This window comes from Pinus tabuliformis, chromosome X, assembly GCF_031772625.1.
Source record: "Pinus tabuliformis cultivar Carrire ecotype Pingquan chromosome X, CPIR1, whole genome shotgun sequence".
Lineage (NCBI taxonomy): Eukaryota > Viridiplantae > Streptophyta > Pinopsida > Pinales > Pinaceae > Pinus > Pinus tabuliformis.
The window spans coordinates 439,899,874-439,916,932 of NC_142308.1; the positions used below are offsets into that span (position 1 = coordinate 439,899,874).

Sequence of the window (17,059 nt, forward strand, 5' to 3'; positions counted from 1 at the left end):
TGACAGGAAGACAAAACAAATAGTAAATGTTAGCAGGCCTATTTCCTGCCTTTTTTCTTTTCTACTTTACGCCAGACTCCAGTGCTGATAGTAGGATCAAAAACAGCAAGTTGGTTTTCCTCTGAGTGCGCTGGTTGATCTTTATCTGAGTCCGATCCTTCTGGGCTATGGGCTCTTTTGACTCCGCTTATTTCCAGTTGTAAATTTTGCTGTTGTACCGCACTGTGTGTCTCCAGATTGGGTTTCTTTGTGCCTTCGTTAGACTCTTCCCCCTGCATCATTTGTGCATCTGTTGGTTCTGTGTTCAGTGCTTCCTCCTCCACTGGTTCCGTATGCTGCCAACCTTTTGGTTTTTTCTGTTGTTTCTTGTTCCCTTTTGTCTCCCTACTAGTCAATGGACATGCGTATTGCAGGTGCCCTGTCTGCAGACATCTACGGCATCTGAATGCCGTGTTCTCGTAGTCAAGATTTTGCGTCCACATTGAATTATTGAAATTCAATGTGATGTGGTCTGGCAATCCTTGACTTAGGTCCACCTCTACACATATTCTAGCATATGTGAATAATCCCCGCATAGCTCTGTCTTCATCTGTTTTAAGATGTTTTCCTAAAGAGTTCCCAATGGCTGTTAATGCTTTGCGGTGCCAAAAATGCAGTGGGAGGTTATGCAACCTTACCCAAACTGGTGTTGTCGAAACAATCATGTTGTTGGCATCAAAGTCCGGGAACCAGGGGGTGATGAAGAGGCCAGCACTTCCCCAAAACCAAGGCCCCTGGTTAATGATGTTGTCTCGTTCAAGTTCTGTGTTAAATCTGACTATGAAGAAACCCTTAGGGCATAGGTATATTTCACATTTGGTTGACCATGATGTAAATACCCACTGATGCAGTGCATCAGCTTTGGGCCAGTAACCATTAAATCTGCATATAACGGCATTTTGCATTAAATCTGAGTATAGATCTGATACCTCCGGCAGTGTTACAGTAAGTAAAGGTGATTCTTGCTTCTGTTCCACGATGTAGGGACCTGGTAGCTCGGAGGTGGGTGTTGTTCTGTGATTCAGTGGTTCCTTTCCTTTGACTGCGTCGCGGAAGGTTCCTGTAGTTTTAGAGCTGGTTCCCTTACAGCCGCCTCGTAGCCTCAGGTTGAGTATGATGGTTGAATCATTTGCAACTCCATAGTGCTGGAGTGTGTGATGATCCTGCATGCAGAGTCCGGAGTATATGAGATTTTGGACTGTTACTGGAATTCCCAGTTTGATCTGGATCTCCTTTTTTAACCCTAAGACATCCATCCCTTCCCTGATCTGTATACAGTGATGTCTACCTTCTACAGATCTGATAAATATTTGAGTCAGAACTGACAGATCGGCCCTGTTCATGCCCCGATCTATATGACTGAGCTTCAGATCTGGCGGATCTATAGTGATTCGGGAGTTTTCATGCCTTTCCGTTGAATAAGAGGGTTTGATGCCTCCTATCTGCGGTGTTCTGGCTATCTCTGCCCTTGCTTTTCCACTTCCGCCATCAATATCCATCAAGGACTTATGATTATGGAGACCCTGAAACCTGTCTAAAAAAACCCTCATCTTAATGCTTACCTTGCTGATCGCGTCGGGCTCGATAAATTCGTTGAAGACGGGATGTGCGATAGCGTAAACCCCGATCTCCGCATCTTTGGTCCTCATGTAGGCCACGCCGCCGTCCAATATGCTATGTCTCTGCCACAGCAATGTGTTTCCCCCATCGATCTGCAACCAGCTCTTCAGATCTATCAATATCTGCCTGAAATCTTTGATCGGCCATGCGAGTACGGGCATCAGGCATCCTTCTAGATCTGCTGCTGCTCGGAACAGGTCCCTCTTGCCCAGACACGGAAGTTTCTGGTTAAGCCTGAGGCTGCCATTCGATACCCTAGGTTCGCGTATTGTTTCAGAGAAATCGCCGGGCGCAGAGCCAAAAAACCCTCTCTATCCATAATATATATTTATAATGATAATAATTAAATAAATTTTTATAATAATATTTGTAAATTTTATTTAATAATAATAAAAATATTTTTATAAATTTATTAAATAATAATGGAACAAATATTTATTACATTAATAATTATAGCTAAATATTTTTTTTTAATAATATTTTCTTATTGTATTTAATAATAATAATAATTTATCGTTTTAAAAGTCACAATATTAAAATTAAGTTATTTTTTTTAATTTATAATTAATATATATATATATATATATATATATATATATATATATATATATATAATGAAATAATAATAATAATTTATAGTTTTAAAACCCACACTATTAAAATTAAGTTATTTTTTTAATTTATAATATATATATATATATATATATATATATATATATGTTTTTGTGTGTGGGAAAGATTAAATATATTTGTAATGTTTATTATATTATAATTTGATTAATTTTAATATACTTTTAAAAATTATTTTATATATTGATATATTAGGATAATATAAATAATTTAGATATTTTTAAATAAATGATGAAGTTAATTATAGATATAACGGAAAATTATATTGATTATTTAAAATTGGGGATTTATTATTATTTAAAATTTGATAAATAAAAGTATATAAATAATAGTTTCTTTATATTTCAAAGGAACTTCTTTGGGCTTCGAGAATTTTGCAATATAATTTTTCCACTAACGAGGCCAACCACGTGAAGGCGGAAGTTCGTTTGGCCCCTCCCCCTCACTCCTAATTTATGGTTTACTACTATTTCACTCATCACTCCCCGAGCCCCACCTTCTATGTGATTTCCCTAAGAAATATACTAAAGTTCATTTGAGCTACCCACTCACTTGTAGATTCTATAATATTACTATTTCACTCAACACTCTCCCAATCCCCCCTTTTAATTTCATGTGCAATAAATTTAAATTGAAAATAGGCATCAAATTTTGATCATTACAAAAATATTATTGCAAATACAAAATGATCCCATATTAAATTTTTTTCATTCTCACACATTCCAAGCATATACCAATTTACAATCAACAATCATCATTACATTAAAAAATATTATATATATGCAAGCATCACATCAAATTTTCATCATTCCATTAAAAACCATATAGATACACAAGTACTAAAACATCATATCATATTTCCATCATTACATTCGAAAACATTATAAATACACAAACACATAAACATTCCTTGAGATTTTATTACACAAAAGATTGTAAATACCCAAACAAACACTAAGAAAAACATACAATCAAGAATACAAACACATAATAAAAATGCCTACAATCAAGAGTACACAACGCACATACAATGAAGAGTACAAACATAGAATCAAGAGTACAATTCAAATTTTAATCATTGCAAACAAGATTATAAGAACAAAAGAAATACAAACACACAATAAATACGCAAACATAACAAACATTACAAACACACAATTATTCAAACATCAAAAGCATTGCAAATAATCAAGAGTACAATTCAAGTTTTTAATCATTACAAACAAGATTGTAAGTACAAAAACAATACAAACACACAAGCATTACAAATACACAAACATTTGAACATCAAAAGCATTGCAAATACACAAGCATACAAACATCCCATCAAATTTCTTATTACACACACAAAATTATAAATACATACAAACATTTGCATATCAAATTTTGATCATCATACATAGAAGATTGTAAATATCCAAACATACAAAGTTGATGTAGACACTAAATAAAACCATATGCTAAAGAAAATTCACACACATTTCAAAGTACATACCAAGCATGTCATCCACATCCATTGTAAACGCATAACTATGCAAATGAATCCCAAACAACAACCATTGTCATACACATCAAATAATGAATATCACAAAAAGCATTGTAAACACACAAAGATACAAACATTAGATATCAAGCCTTGGCCATCCCACACATTGTAAACACACAAAGATTCAAACATTAGATATCATGTCTTGGCCATCCCACACATTGTAAGCACACAAAGGTACAAACATTGCATATCAAACTTTGTTCATCACACACAAAAATATACACATCAAATAATGAACATCACAAAATGCATTGTAAACACACAAAGGTACAAACATTAGATATCATGTCTTGGCCATCCCACACATTGTAAGCACACAAAGATACAAAAATTGCATATCAAATTTTGGTCATCACACACAAAAATATACACATCAAATAATGAACATCACAAAAAACATTGTAAACACACAACGATACAAACATTGCATATCAAATGTTGGTCATCACACACAAAAATATACACATCAAATAATGAACATCACAAAAAGCATTGTAAACACACAAAGATACAAACATTAGATATCATGCCTTGGCCATCCCACACATTGTAAACACACAAAGATACAAACATTGCATATCAAATTTTGGTCATCACACACAAAAATATACACATCAAATAATGAACATCACTAAAAGCATTGTAAACACACAAAGATACAAACATTAGATATCATGTCTTACCCATCCCACACATTGTAAGCACACAAAGATACAAACATTGCATATCAAATTTTGGTCATCACACAAAAATATACACATCAAATAATGAACATTACTAAAAGCATTGTAAACACACAAAGATACAAACATTAGATATCATGCCTTGGCCATCCCACACATTGTAAACACACAAAGATACAAACATTGCATATCAAATTTTGGTCATCACACACAAAAATATACACATCAAATAATGAACATCACTAAAAGCATTGTAAACACACAAAGATACAAACATTAGATATCATGTCTTAGCCATCCCACACATTGTAAGCACACAAAGATACAAACATTGCATATCAAATTTTGGTCATCACACAAAAATATACACATCAAATAATGAACATTACTAAAAGCATTGTAAACACACAAAGATACAAACATTAGATATCATGTCTTGGCCATCTCACACATTGTAAGCACACAAAGATACAAACATTCAATATCAAATTTTGGTTATCACACAAAAATATACACATCAAATAATGAACATCACAAAAAGCATTGTAAACACACAAAAATACAAACATTAGATATCATGTCTTGGTCATCCCACACATTGTAAGCACGCATATATACAAACATTGCATATCAAATTTGGGTCATCACACACAAAAATATACATATCAAATAATTAACATCACAAAAAGCATTGTAAACACACAAAGATACAAATATTAGATATCAAGTCTTGGCCATCCCACACATTGTAAACACACAAAGATACAAACATTGCATATCAAATTTTGGACATTAGAAATTCATTGTAAATGCAATCGTATAAATGAAACTCAAAAAACAATCATTCCACAAAATTCTACATGTAAATTCAAGTAACAGAAAAACACATCAATCAATCTATGCATTAAAAGATTTTAGTTTGCAATCTATTAAACTAAAAGTATCTAGTTCTAAAATACGTAAATGAAAAAGTAAGGAGGAGAGAAGGACAGAAACCCTTGAGGACGGCCATGGTCCATCCTCAAGAGCAATGAGAAAGGGCTTTTAGCCCTTTCAAACAAAATAATACTTTTATTATAATGATAATGTTTTTAGAGTAATTACAAAATAAAGATGAACAATAAATCACTACTAGTTTAATTTGGGTCATAATAACATAATGAATTCATATCTTCTGTCATGACATGTAGATAGTTCATCTATCCTATCATGCTTGTATCTTTTTCAGTATCTTAAATCATCTGCAAAAAACACAACAATTATTAAAATTTAGTGGTCATTTATTGGTTACCTATAAAGTAGCAATTTTTTTTGAATTAAATTTAATATTTTAAGCAAAGGGACTAACCCCTAATTTGATAACTTGCTAAGTGAATGCAAAGGTTAGAACATAGAGATATGATGAAATTAAAGGCAATGAATAAATTGAAAGTTGATATAAAGGTTTGAATTAACCTTTGCACCATTTGCACTATGGTGTATCTTTTTCTGCAACAACGGTGATATATCTATACAATACAAGCCATCATACTCGCAGATAGCCTACAACTCATTGGGCATATTCATCCAATTAATTAAAATACATAATCAATCACACATTCCCAACACAACATGGAGTTTGACGGTTTTGAAAGCTGAGAGTAAATAAAAGTAAAAAAATAAAAGTAAGAGGAAATGTATTTAATACAACATACGAAGGATCATACAAGAAATTAAATGAATCTGAACATTCTTTTTTCATTAAATATGTATTTACAAAAATTGCATACCTTTGACGGAAGATTCAATGTTATCGGGAGAAGAGACCTGCTGCACTGTGAGGAATGATCTGGGAGAAGGGACGCTGCTGCACTGGGAGAACGGACGCTGCAGTGGGAGAACAGAAAAACCATGAATTTGGGATATAATATATATAGTCTATTTGGCAAAACAGAAAAACCATGAATTATGGTTATGCCGATTATGAGAAACCTCGGCCCAGGTTTATGATATATCCTTAGCTATAGTATGCAAAGGCAAGGAGATGAGTTTCAAGGATGTTCTGAGACAGAACCCAAGTTCCCAAATATTTTTCAAATATTTTTCAAATTAGAAGATATATGGTCAAATGGAGTTTGACCATTTTAGAGATTTTGGAAGGTTGGAGCAGGAGAATCAACGTTTTATTCACAGCAATACATAAATTTATTATCAGAATCATGACATCATCACAGCCAGGACTATAACTTATAAATTCATCATAAATGAATGAATTATCTTACAAGAAAGTACAGAGAAATCTGAACATTCTCTTTATCACACATATATGTATGCATTTCTGATAAAATCCCCTATTGCAATCGACAATGACACCCAACAAAATTAACATAGTCCGTCAAGAAAATGCTTACAGGCTTACCTCTGAGAGATGAATCCACATAGACATGATATTTGCAAGGGGCATTGCTCAATCCATTTTTCTTTGCCCTTAGATTCTCCTCAAAAACGATTCTGTGCAACGAGGGATTTATGTTGCCGCCTCCGCATGGATGCAAAGGATCACCAGGGGAAACCGCCTCACAATGGATTCAAAGGATTTAATTAAAAAAACCAAGAAACATGGATTCAGAGGACTCACATCGATGCAGAGGATCTCATACCTTGGCACAGCGAGGGACACTGACTGCAATCTGGGATCAGCATAGGATATCTGTGAAATATGAATATGAATGTGGAACAAGATTTAATTTAAAAAATCGAAAAACATGGATTCAGAGGATCTAAATTAAAAAATCAAGAAACCGCTCACCATGGGTGCAGAGGATCACCAAGAAACCGCAGACTCTGAGGCCAGTATTTGACGAATAATGCTCCCAGTGGCCAGTATTTGACGACGGACGCCGCCCAGATCCATATTGGCAGGCAATTAAGGATCTATACTGCCGCCTCACCAAGAATGCGGAAAATCTAATTTAAAAAACCATACAACTCTGAACATCAAGTTACCGGAATTAAATTTCTAAAATCAAATCGATTCCTCTCTCGTTCACCTAATTTTATTTGCAGCCCACAACCCATAATCAGAGTGATCTATACAGAGAGTTTAAAAATAAATTTACCAGAATGCCTCATTTAATTGTGATCGGATGCCTCAGTTAATTGTGATCCCTGGGCAGAGTTCGGATGCCTCTGCAAAGTTGTCCCTGGAGTTAATTGTGATCCCTGAGCAAAGTTGTCTTGCTTCAGTAATAGATAGGCTACCTGCCTCTGCCTCTGCCTCTGCCTCTGCCTCTATAAAAACACAAGCACGCCTCCGCCTCCAGCTCTCAGAGAATATAACCACACTACACAGATAGACACACCAAAATACAACCACACTACACAGATAGACACACCAAACAGATGACAGAAACACACATAACAACAGAGACCAGACCACATTCATACACACACAACACATGGAGCTCCAAACATACAGACCCACGAGACTAGACCACACAATGCAGAAACTCTGAGAGGAGGAGGAGCAGCACAACAATGCCAATCCAATGCCAATATGAATCCAAAAATTAAATCGAATTAAAGCAATCAAGAACTTTAACCGTTGAGATAACGCAGCGCCCTTTATCTCTCGCACTCTGCAATGGATGGCTCGGATTATTCTCCAGCTTTTTTCACAACAAAAGCACAATCCCTCTCAGCTCAGCACAATAAAAGCACAATCCATGTCATCCCAACAGAAATAGTAATAAAAACATAATCTATGTCATCCCGACAGAAATAGTAATAAAAACATAATCCATGTAAGAAATAGTAATAAAAGCATAATCACTGTAATTGAAGCAAAAAAAGTAATAAAAGCACCATTCAAGCAATCAAATTAAAAATAGAATCCAATAAAATTTTTATTTTTTTTAAAATAGAAGCATGCAGATATAGAAGAAAGCTCAAAACCCTTTTTCATGTCATCACAACATGTCTTAATTTAGGAATTAACTAATGAACTTAATTTAGGAATTAAATAATGAACTTAATTAAAATAATTAGAGAGCACTCTCACCCTTGCCTTAGTTTTTTCCTTTGATAAGCACTATGAGTTATCCTATGTCATTTTTCTCCTCTAATAAGCAGCACTATGTGTTGCCTCTTGATGCTGCTATCACAGATTGCCAATTTTGAAGGGAGGGTTGGGATTGCAAGATGTGGAAGGATGCCCCACCCAATGGAGGATATAGCCACCTTTTACAACTAAACAACAAAAGCAAACCCTTTTGCATAAAGTATACTTTAGGTTTGCTTTCTCACAACAATGGAAAGCTCAAACTCTTCCCAATTTCCTTCTTGGAACATCCCTCCTAAATATCTTCCAAGACGCTAAGCTGCTCGCTATTGCTCACAATCAAGAAACACTTTGGTTGTGAAGGGGCGAAGAAACATCGATTCTATCATTGGAGGTATTGTCATTTTGATAATGAATGTTGCGACTTGTAGGAAAAAATGGTTAATGTCTTTCTTATTGAAAAACGTCGAACAACATAAGTGTTGACATTGATGATGCACACCTAGATATTAATGTTAATAATTCAACCTCCACCTGCCCTTAGTGGGTTCTCATGGAAGAAAACCACTGTGAGAATAAGAATGAAGCTCTCTTCACTTCATCTAAGTTTCTAGATCAAGCAACAACTTACACAATTAATCATAGACAATGGAAACAAAAAGAACTTGCTTTCTCAACAATTGATTGAAAAAATTAAAATTTCTACCACTCATCCCCAACCATATCATTTTGGATGGATCCATGAAGCAATATTTACTTTATGTTTGTAGTGGTTTATCAGATTTTCCATTAGACCATTCATTGATACAATTGATTGTGATGATACACCCTTCTATTGTTGAGATGTGATTTTTTCTGAGCCTTACCAATTTCACATAAAGACATAAAATTGTGGGTATTATAACTTCTACAAGCTCTGCAAGGAAAATAAGGTCTACAATGTCATCTCTTCTTTCCCTTATTTTGCATTTGTTAGAAGATAAGTTAATAACCATATAGATATCCACAAGCTCAAAATGTTTAATATGTTCTAATGTTCATCCTTGTTGGCATTCATCTACTTGCTTTATAGTACTCACACTTTTGCATGGAGATGTCTTCCTGAGCACCGAGTCCAACTCCAATCCTCAACTTACTTCATACCATGCCCTAGTTAGCATCTTCTCCATGGTGCACCTCCAACTAAGGATATGAAGGTCATATCTTTTGCATAGGTGTTTCTGCTACAAATGATTAGCTTAATCTTATTAGGAGGACATTCTATAACTCAACATCATGTTGTTGTAATTATTCCATGTACTCTCATTTCAAAATCCATTCTTCTAATATCCAATTAGGTTATTTCTGTCACCTCAGTTCCTACAAACGATGATGTCTTTAATGAGAAAGATTGTAAGATCACGTCATCATGATGACATTTTCATATCCTATTTTAGGGATTAAATAATTGAACCAAATTAAAATAATCAAAGTGCCCTCACGCTATGACAATTTTCTCCTCTGATGAGCACTATGAGTTATTCTATGTCAATTTTCTCCTCTCATAAGGACTATGAGTTATCTCTTAGATGTTGTTATCATAGAATACCAATTTGGATGGTAGGGCTGGGATTGTAGGATGTGGAAATATGCCCCATCTAATGGAGAATGTATCCACCTTTTACAACTAAACATCAAAAGCTAACCCTTTTGCATAAAGTATACTTTAGGTTTTCTTTCTCACATCGACACAAAGCTAAAACTCTTACCAATTTCCTTCTTGGATCTTCCCTCCTAAATATATTCCAAGATGCTAAGTTGCTCGTTTTTGCTCATAATCAAGAAACACCTAGTTTGACTAGCGAAGGGAAGAAGAAACATTGATTCTATCAATAGGAAATATTGCCATTTTGATAATGAATGTTGTCACGACTTGTTGTCCAAAAAGGTCAATGCCTTTCTTATTGAACAATATCGAACAATAGAAGTGATGACATCGATGATGCACACCTAGATATTAACATTAATAATTCAATATCCATATACCCTTAGTGGGTTATCATGGTGGAAAAACTACTTTGAGAACAAGAATGAAGCTCTCTTCACTTAATAGTTTCTAGATCAAGCAACAACTTGCACAATTAATTATAGACAATGTCTCCATTTATGGGCCCTCTCTCGGTGGCTTGGTACAATGTGTTAAAGCTAAATGTTCATTTTGACTCTACACAAAGCATTACGCTTTTCGTTGAAGTATACTAAGGCCGCTAAATTGAAAAAATGAACATTTTCCAGGGACCGTTTAGTCCTATCCATTGTCTAGGCATTATTATGCCTAATCAAATTTGATATGTACTCAACTATTAATACATAATGGCTTTAGCAAGTATGTTTATGCATGATTTGACTCATATGGTATGATTTGACTCATATGATATAATTTGAAGCCTATAACTATTTTCATGATGGGCAAATTTTACCTTGTTGGTGCTTAGGTACATAATAGGAAGAGCATGTATCGTACTAGGAGTTTGTTTAGCCTATTCACTTACAAGTGAGAAAATTTGGCACAATAGACACTTTATATGATAGAGATGTTTGGTAGAATTCAATAAACTAGTGAAAGCTTCATACGAACATATCCTAGAGCTACTACAATTTTTTATATGGCCGCCCCCATATGTGGCGATTCTTTTTCCCCTGAGAGGTATTAGAGCACCTAATTGGGATCAAGGAAGGTAGACAAACTTGTTTTGTGTTTATAATACCCTTAAGATTATTCTGGAAAAGAGATATGGTACAAAAAGGTCCTTTGAGTAAATGCAACCAATGAATATGGCATGTCGATTAGGAGATTCAACTAGTTTGGCTTCTCTTGTTGCCTATGATTTGAAGCCCTCATAAATGTTCCAAAACCAAGAGAGCATCTTAATGAAGTATGTATAGGATGTGGACAATAAGTATTCCATCTTTCATGGCATTGTATCATGGTTTTGATGAGAAATCTAGCCTTGTTTTAAATGTCTAGGTATAACATCTTTTGAATTGGATTCTCAATTAATTTGTAGTATTGTAAAAATTGAAAACGTAAATTCTCGTCTTAGGATAATACTCCCTATTACTCAATGCTGACTCTTTCCATTTAATATTATATTACTATCAATGTTGATATTGATACTTGATGAGACGTGGTGAATAATATGATTTTAATGTTTTTGTGTTATGTATATATATATATATATATATATATATATATATATATATATATATATATATATGTATGTATAAAATATGGTACACCCCTTTACCTAATCGTGCCATTGTCATTGCATTCCCATGAACAAATCTTTGACACTTTAAAATGTACTTCTATCTGTTGCCTCAATTTTTTTAATCCTTTCACATTTGTTTTATTATGCCAGTGTTTTACTCTTAATTTTCATCATTAGTTTATAGAGTTCAAACTTTTCGTTTTATGATATAGATATGTTGGAAATTAGGTATGGGATACAATTAACTCTTTGGCATTGTATTGGATAAAACTTCTTTTTTGTGTGTTCTGTCCACATTTATGGTTTGTTTGTAGATTTATGTTGTAGTCGTGAAGATCAATATATAAGTTGTTAGGTTGAATTTTAGGTCCAAGATAAAAATAGGTGAAACATTGGATTTCCCCTTTGCACATTTATGCCTTTTTACTAATCTTTTTTATAGTTTAAGATATAGGCAACAATTAACCGTTTGGCATTGTGATAGATATAATTATTTTTTTCCCATGTTTGCAATATACTTTTTTGGTTTGTTTCTAGGTCTATGATGTAGTTTTTAAGATCAATATATTACTTTGTTGTTTAAGCTTCCAATCACTAAACTTGTTGAGATAGAAAATAGTGGAATTTAAAGATGCACGAAGAATAACAAAAATATGGGGATTCGAGAATCATATGGAGGAAGAATATTTGGATGATTGAATATCTTGCAAAAGACTAACACCTGTTGGAAAAAATGGAAAAAAACTATGGAAGCAGACATAAGGAAAAGAAAGATTTATGGGAAGGTAAATATATAATGAGGAAATAGGAAACATGTGAGAATACAATTAATGCATATTAATTGAAGACCCTCTAGGCCATGCATGGGAAAGAGATCGATCGCTCTAAGACAAATTAATGGATTTATGAGTTTTTCTATAAGAGAGATGTTTTCTTCTAACATCCCCCAACCACCCATCTTGTTGAGAAATCAAGAGGCTTACAATTTATATTAGATTTCTCTTTCCTTGATATTTTTTTATGAAATGTGTTGGCCTTTTATTGATATTTATTATGTTATTCCATCTAACAATTACCAAAAAGTAAACATGAAGATCACAAGAAAATAATGAACACAAGATATAGGCTCCAAGCCAGGCCAAAACCCCTCCAAGGGGAAAATCGAGAAAAAATATTTTCTTATAGAATTAGATCAAAGTAAGATATCCAAGACTTCAACCTTCTAGATTCCAAGTCAAACACTCCTTCTACACAAAAAACATCATGAATAGCAAGAGACCAACAACAAATATTAAACAAGAGATATGATAAGGCAGAACTTCCAAAAACCCTTCTTCAATTTCAGACTTGAACCCTCCTTCTTCTACGAAATTTCAGAACGAATCAAGAAAATTGTGTGTCCAAATGAGCTCATATAACCCTATATTTATATTGTCCAAAGGGGTTTGAATAGGCATTCCTTTTTGGGTAGGGCCGAATTGACATATAGAGGCATTTTTGACCCAACATTGCATATTTTCTCTTTTTCTTTACAAGAAGTCCAATGAGGATTTTGATTCAACAAATCCTATAAGCATGATGAAGATTCTTAACTACTAAAAATTAATAATAGTAATTTTTTTCTTCTCTTTGCTTGTACATAAAATATACAATGACATAAGTACATGGATCATTATGAATACCAAACCTAGTTACATTTTCCAACACTCCCTCTTAACTAGGGAGGTATTCATTATTACATAATCGGTACAAGGATACTTCTCAAATTGAAATATTATCATAAGAAGAGTTATATTGATAAGCCATGTTAGCACAATGTTGGGAGGCATACACATGGACACCATCATAGCCTCTCAAAACACATACCCCATTCGAATGTTCACAAGGTATTTCCTTTCGAAACTATTTTTATCTTCGATTCCCAATCCTTAAAAAATATTGTTCCTCATCGACCAATCTTACCTTGGATACGTTATCAGATCCTCAAAGAGTTTTATTCCATGGGACTGCTTCCTATCCTGGATTCCCAATCCTCCAGGAGTAATGATTACTAGATGCTTATCCAATATTCCATTCTCCCTCCCAATGCCATAAACTAGAATGTGGCAATTAATCATGGCCTAGTGCATGACACATATGAAGAATATGTTGTCCATCATCACTCTCTTTCAACTAGGGAGGAGATCCTTACTCCTCAAAAAATGGAGGAGATTTATTTCTCCCTCTCAATCAAGGAGACATCATCACCATCCTTAGCTGGTCGCATACATCATCTACTTGTTCTTCCATGGATATATAGTTGTAGATGCAAGGCCCCTTTCTCATGTATCATCATTACTGGGATTCAACCTTCTGAGATGTCAAATAATTTACGGAGCTAAATTATCTCACATTTCATCTTCATGATAGGGTTTCTTGGCTCTTAATAGCATCACATCATATCAAAATTCAACCTTTCAAGATCTCAACAATTATTATTAAAATGTTCATCTATCATCTTCAAGGAGCCGAGCTTCCTCACAACTTCTAACACATGTATTCTTTCTTCATAACAACTTTATTCCTCATATTCTTCAAAAAGTCATATCAAATTTCCAATATCAATTTTTCTCTCATGCTTATCCAAGTCATCAATAGTGCTATCCATAGAATCTATGTGTTCCATGATCAAACCACGTAGTTTAGATCCAACAAATTATATATTTCCATCCTTTGCATATACTATTGCAATATGCTTTTTCGGGGAGCCAAATCACATCTAAAATAAATCATCAGTATCAGCCTTGCCAAATCATAATGGCCTCAAGTCAAGGTGTCAAATTTTGTTACTTTCTCCCTCTGAGGTCAATAATCCCTTGCACAATCTATCTCATATTACAACATATTTCAACTTTATGCTCTTTAGCTTTCAATCATCAATTCGAACTAATCAGGAGGCTTCAATATCGTAACCATTAGGACCTTTATAGCTCTATCTTTCCTTCTTGTTGCTTCCCATCCGATAGCCTTCTCGATACATACATCAAACTACTCCTTCCTTCATAGTCTTCATGCTAAGCCACATTCCTTCAAGTATTTCATCTACTTATTCAAGCCTTACATAGAACTTAGCCTTGACATGTAACTTTGACTAGAAGACTTATAAAAGAAAAAGGAGACAAAATATAAAGACAATAGCATTAATAATAATCAAGGTGTCAAATACTTATCTCTGGAGAAAGGTTGACTCCATCTTACTCTTGGACCCCTTTTTATCAAATCCTGTTTTTCACATCATCATGATATAATATCTGCCAATATCTAGGTTTGTTTTCCTTTCAAAGTGGGAAATTAGTTACAGTTTCTATTTCTAGGGTTTATTCTTTCATTCCATACTTTTCTAGGGTTTACAAACCCTAGATACCAAGACCTGCCACTTACAAACTATAAAGTTGTACAATCACACAAAATAGTTAGATGCAAAACCCTATATTTTTAAGGTATTTAAGGTCTTGTTAGAAATAAAATATTTTATACAAACCCTAGATTGATCAGAGTCATTAAGACTTTTCATTTTCAAAATTTTGTAAGCATGTTGTAAAACCATAACAATTGACATGGTTTTTATCTTTAATGTCTCTAATTTATGCAGATTGTTTCTATGATCATTATCATGACCTATAAAACTATATAGGTCATAGAAAATTATAAGTACCTCCTTTGATTTTACCTTTCCTCTTTTGCAGAGACCTAGTCGTGTTCCTTGAATTGACATTTATCAACATCATTTATTTAGGTCAACTTCATTGATGAAGTAAGTTGTTGGGAACGGATTCCCCTAGAGCCAATTTTGGAGTCAAAAGCCCATATTTTGGGGAAGAAAGGCCAAATTTTGTATGAAGAATGTAACATCTCCGCATTTTGTGGTCGTGAGCATGAAGATGTAAAGAGTCATTAAGGGTTTCTGCCCTTCTTTTCTGTAAGTCATGTCAGCTTTAGAGATCTACCCATTGTCCACGGACCATGGGATTGTATAAAAAGAAGTTCTAGAAGAGTCTCTTAGTAGTTCATTTCAGTAGATCATGGATGAGTCATTGATGTAATGGGTCTGTGAGAGCTAAGAGCAAAGAATCTTAGCATAGGAAGAGGCTCTACAGTTGAGTGCATAGAGGCCTAGGGTAGAAGTTCGCAGCTGAGTGCGCCGACCCCTGCAGCTGTATGTGCAGGGAAGTTAGAGTTTGTTAGAGTCGGTCTTTTTAGTTCTCCTCAGAGATCAAAACTCTTTTTGCATTTCATTTTTAGGTGTCCCATTCTGCTCGATCACCTGCATTCCATTTAGGAGCATGCCATATTCTGACGGAAGGACCTGGTCACTCATTTATCCCTCATGCCATGTCCTGCTGGCTCAGCTCTGTTTATTAAAGTTCATTAAGACAGTCTTGAAATCATTTACAGTCTTGTTTTTATCACTTGATAAGCAAAGAGTCAACTTGGTCATTAGGTCTAAGGTTTGCAAATTGTTGTTCTCAAAGTGCTTCAATAATACTTGCAGGCCAGAGGAAGGCTCAATAATTCACTCAAATGATGTTTCTGAGCAAGAGAAGATGAATTTTTGAAAACTGAGAGAGGTTTTTGTCCAAAATAGGCCAAGGAAGAAAAACCTCCTTCACTTTTTACACAGGTGTCATGGTTTTAGAGAAATGTCAAAAATACAATTGCCTCGAGAGAATTGATGCACCTCTAAAGTGACCTTGGGAAAATCAAGTTTTCTCCTAGCTTGGTTAGCCAAATGACTTGCTTGATGAGTAAAATGATAACTTGCTTGGAAAGGTGATTACACAGAGCAAACATGGCATATAGTTTTGCGGAAAATGGCATTGAACATATGCCTTACAGAAAACTAGCAAAATATCTCTATTTGATCACAATTTTTGCAAAATATTCATCGCTGGACTAACTTGGGACCATCCTACAAAAAACCCATGTCTCGGAATTGAGAAATTCATCTTTTTTGCCCAAAAAATGAGCCCTAAAATCACCTACTGAAGATACTGCGTTTTTAAATGAAGTATACAGTAAAAAATTTCTTTAACCATCAAATCCATTTTCTATCCTGATATAACACATCAATGGTTAGCCATGACGAGAAGAAGAAGAAGAATGGTTGTGGCTTTGGGGATGAATGCCTAGGCATACTTTGGATCTTGAAAACTAACCCTGTAGCTTCCACTAATGAAATTTGTCTCCTGCCATTTGTATCAATCTGCTT

General features: G+C 34.4%; 1 long non-coding RNA gene across 1 annotated transcript in view; it reads right to left on the minus strand.

The window, feature by feature from the left end:
* The window catches only part of LOC149140462 (uncharacterized), an 83,461-nt gene extending 75,429 nt beyond the window's left edge, over window positions 1-8,032 (minus strand). Inside the window, exon 1 of the long non-coding RNA XR_016265307.1 lies at window positions 7,896-8,032. This is a non-coding gene — a long non-coding RNA (uncharacterized LOC149140462). The remainder of the gene's footprint in view (window positions 1-7,895) is intronic.
* Window positions 8,033-17,059: the final 9,027 nt, after the last annotated feature.